The sequence below is a fragment of the Lycium barbarum genome, chromosome 1, assembly GCF_019175385.1.
Source record: "Lycium barbarum isolate Lr01 chromosome 1, ASM1917538v2, whole genome shotgun sequence".
In the NCBI taxonomy this organism is placed as follows: domain Eukaryota; kingdom Viridiplantae; phylum Streptophyta; class Magnoliopsida; order Solanales; family Solanaceae; genus Lycium; species Lycium barbarum.
This window is the reverse complement of record NC_083337.1, coordinates 69,351,902-69,356,995: the sequence shown is the minus strand read 5'-3', so window position 1 is coordinate 69,356,995 and position 5,094 is coordinate 69,351,902.

Sequence of the window (5,094 nt, the reverse complement as noted above, 5' to 3'; positions counted from 1 at the left end):
GTTCGCCGGGTCCTCTGTTGAGGGCTGGGTTCCATAAATGAATTCCGAAGTATGATGGGTCCGGTTCCGGGGTACCGTGTTATATGTCCGTCCCCGGTTACCGAGGTTATGTTACGAAGTATGATGTGTCCGGGCTCGGGGTGCTGTGTTATCTGCCCGCCCCCGGGTACCGTGGTTATGTTGTGATGTGTGACGGAGATCGGAGAAAAACTTCTGGAAGTGAGATGTGTTGTGGCGCCAAAGGCAGGAGTGGCAGCCACGTTCCTATGTTGTCGTGCGCATTCATTGGCACTGTTCACCGGTTCCTCGGCGTGTTATCTGTCCCCGAGGCCACTATGTATATGATATGATGTGACCGTCCCTCGGCGTGTTATTTGTCCTCGAGGTTATAGTCTGTATGATATGGTACTTGCCCCGGTGTGGTATATGTCCCCGGGGTTGCCGCGTATGTGCTACGATATCAGATTCTGATATACATGACTTACGTTGGAGAGTAAGTATTCTGACCTTCCGTATATTCTGTTTTCTGTCTGCGGTATGATGTCACTTAAGTAATTTGTACGTTCTGTAATCTGTTTGGCATACGAGATGAGTAAGTATGATTCGTATCTGGAAAAGAAAAACGATAAGTGTTTGATATTTCTGGATAAGCTTTTTGTATGTTGTTCTGTCTATTTCAGTCATGGTTATATTTTCTGTATTCATGCCTTACATACTCAGTACATATTCTGTACTGACCCCCTCTTCTTCGGGGGCTGCATTTCATGCCGCGCAGGTACTCCCAGATGAGTTGAAGACATTATAGAAGACGTTCCAGCGAAGATGGCAAACTCCATTTGCTCCTGGAGGACTGCCGAGTCAGAAGTATATGTGATATGGTTTCTGGTTAATGTTAGAGACTTTGCAGACAGAGTCGTGGGTATAGTATGTCAGTTCTGTAAGCTGCTACATCAGCCGCTGTGTCAGTCTGTATTATAACATGAATTCTATATAATTACAGATTTTGTTGACTTTGATAAGTAAAGAGAAAAGAAAAGAAAAAAAAACAAAAGAAATTCTGGGAGCCTTAATATGTATGTCATGCTTACTTGACTTAACAGGTCCGGAAAGAATGTGTGTGAAATAAGAGTTTGTGGGTTCGCTCGGCTCCGGATATGGGGTCGGGTGCCCATCACACCCTAGGGAAATCAGGGTGTGACACTTGCATGGGTGAATAGTGGCACAATTGAATAGTAGTTGAATGGAGTCATGAATGTTGATAAGCTACGGTTGTGAATAAGTTATAAATAACGTCTAGAGAATGAAATAAGTATTATATACGAGAAAACGTGATAACGAGCTATAACCATGGATGTGGAGAAATTGGAGGAAAATGGTAGATTTTTCTTAAAGTGTATAAGTGATGAATGTTGAAAGTAATATTGTGAGTGTCGTTACGAATGTATGAGAGTTGAAATGAAACATGGGAAAAGTATTAGAAATGAAGGAAGTGCTATCCAATTTTCCTTAGAAATAGTAGTCGTTCTTATAATTACTTAGCTAACGACGACATGAATTCTCTTGAAGGTATATACGAGTACATTAAGGGAGAGCGAGCAAGCAATAAGAATTGTAAACGTCGAAGGTATGTGAGGCTATTCCCTTTCTTTCAAAGGCATGATCCCTAGCTTACGATTTCATAAATGCTCCCATCTTTTCCTTGCTATCAAAGGTTAAATAGTCTAAGATTCCGAAGCACGATTTCCTTCTTGATAATCCATAAATGTTTTCAAAAGTACTCCCATTTTCCAAAACCAAAGGTTGTGATTATGTGAGCGTTTATGATAACGACTGTAGATATTGTTTTCAATAACAATGAGGATGTCAAAAATGAGAATATTATTACGCTGACCATGGTGAGAGAAAAGCTTATGTTTAAAAGTTTCAAGTTTACGATTTCAATGACTATATGAGGATGTCGAGCTATTTACTGATTTCTCAATTTATTCATGGATGGTGACTTTATTTCTAAATCTTCCAAAGTATATGAATGGATGCCTTATGAAGTTCATGATTTTATTCTATGCTTTCTTTTAATGCTATTCTTCATTGATAGTCTCGCCTTATAATAATTGTTCCCTCAAGGTGAGACAAAGCGATGATGATTACTCCATAACATAATCGGAGGCTTTCGACCTTACGTCACTCCGACGTACTTACAGCTTTTCCTTGGGCTCTCATGCATGCTAAGTATATGGTATAAGTATATGATATGTATATGTATTCAGGGGATATGGGGAAGGTGAGGCGCTATAGACGCATAGCCACCTGGTCAGCTGGCATATCATGATTTCATCCCGGACGCGGGATGCCCAGACGTGGGATGCCCGGACGCAAGATATATGGGTTATGGATCGGGTCGTACGTTCCTCGGCACTAACTTATTATATTTATGGATCGGGCCGTACGTTCCTCGGCACTAACATATGATGACATATGGATCGGGCTGCGCGTTCCGCAGCAATTTACTATATGATGCTTTATGAGTATGCATGCATGGATCCGTCTTAAGAGGCAAGCAGTTATCGATTATCTCCTTGTACTTACTTTACTTTCTTATTCTTACTTTATTTCTTGATGTATGCCTTACATACTCAGTACAATGCTCGTACTGACATCCTTTTCTTTGGATGCTGTGTTCATGCCCACAGGTAGACGGGAAAGCGGTCCAGACTGATAGGAGTCACTAGCCGAGCTGAAGAGCACTCCATCTTCCGGAGGTGCTAAGTGGTTGTTCCTTTTGTGTATATATTTGTATGTCACTCTATAGAGGCTCGTAGATGCTCGATGTGGGTTGTGTGGTTCCACAACGTGGGTAGTACGCATGTATATAAGTATATTGAAATATGTTTTTGTATTAACGCGTTATATTTTTGTAATGAAAAGCAAATCCTCTTTTTAAAGTTAACCGGAAATAGATGAATGATTGTTAAATGGGTTAGGTAAATGATAGCACGAGCGATGCTCGGTGGTTAGCCCCGGGTACCCGTCGCGGCCCCTAGCCGGGTCGTGACAGGAACCATATGTACGTATCAAAATATATCAAAGACTCAATGGAATAATCAAACGTGCTATCATTTGAAAATCAAAACTTTAGTCATATCAATTATCTTTCGAATGCCATTCGGAAACATATCATACAGAACTTCGGACATCTTAGATACGCATCAAAACCATATGAAATAGCTTATAGAATTCTTTTGAAAACACATCAAAAGTGCATAAGAATCATAAACAGACTCGGAATCCAAGAATAGAGTAACCCCGAGGTGCATATCATACCTTATTTGGCTCTAAGACATGCCAAAAGAAAGAAAGGGTAAGCCTTACATACCTGCTCCACGTCCTATTAGCTACGCTTATTTATCCAAGCTTGCTAGTCTACATACAAAAGAATTCACATAATCAATAGATCCATTGTCATTCACTTGCCTTAGCTTCAAATAATTTCACTTATAATCTGCTGAAATTTCGGCAGCATTTCCCCTGTAAACACACCATCCCCGAGAATCTAATTCGGCCAATTTTATCAACAACAATCCGAGAATTCAACTCGACCAAATTATCAACAATCACATCTCCAACTTCAACAATTATTTCAAATGCATTCTAACACTAACAATCCTTTCTACACAATTCGACGGCATTTCATTTTTATTCAACTCAATCACATATATTCAAGCTAACACCAATGATCCCACATTCAAGTATTTATCCGAAATCATTCTAACATGTTTCAAGAACACTTTAAACAATTCACACAATATTCCAACAACCCATTTAATGAGCACTTCCACCCGAAATCTCACAACACCACCAAAGACAACAACACATTACTTTCTTCCAAATTTGTGAACTTCACTAACAATTTACACATTAACAACATCATTAATGCAAATATAAGAATTCATGCTAGTGTCACATTACTTCTTCGACACTCCCACAACGATTACAACTTCTTTTCAAGCCATTAAAACCTCATTTTACATCATGGAATCCCCAACACAACAATCAAAATACTAAATAAAATCAATTCATCACATCTACACCACACCACCTCTATTCGGCCATACTCCAACATACATATTTTCATGTATTTCATCCATTTCTACATACCATAACATGCACAAACCATCCATAACATATGAAGGAAAAGATTGAACACATACCTTTTACACTCAACTTCTTAACTTGACTAAGGTTGTGAACTTGCACAATTAAATGATTTTATTGCTCCAACAACCATTCCATGTTAAAGAGGACCTACCAATTGGTAGAAAAGCTAGAAGAAAACAATTTTTCTTGATCAATTTCCATGGCTTCTGTCACGACCCAGGTTCGTGGGCTGCGACTGGTGCCCTATCGGGACACCCCAAACAAACTCACATGCTAACTCGTCATTTTCTAATTTATCTCAGATTTCATAATAATCATTTTAAACAGATTGGGAGCAAATATTATCTTAAGCGGTCGCACGTGCAACAATATCACATCAAAGTCAGAAGGGACGGCGGAATACACATCGCCGACTATATACACATATACAAACATACAGGCCATTTAGGCCGCATCCAAATCTGATGGATTGGCAGAATATACATCGCCAGATACATGCACGTGTACAAACAATTAGGTCGTTTGGCCATAATAGCAAACGGGACCGCATTAAGACATAGATCATAGACAAACGAGCACACACATGACCCATTACCCACATATATGACTACAGGCCTCTACAAACCATAACAGAATCATATGACGGGACAGGGCCCCACCGTACCCCAAATAATCAAATATACAGAAGCATATACATCACAAAAGATATATACCAATATATGGGCTCCGGGTCAAAAGGAGCACTCTGTAATAGCAGAATGTGTGGCCTACACTGGCAGATCACGAACCTCTGTACCTGCGGGCATGAAACGCAGCCCCCGAAGAAAGGGGGTCAGTACGAAAGATGTACTGAGTATGTAAAGCATAAAGTACAGAAATCCAAACCATAACTGAAGTGAAGGGTACAGAGAGAGAATACCGGATCAAAATATCAAAATC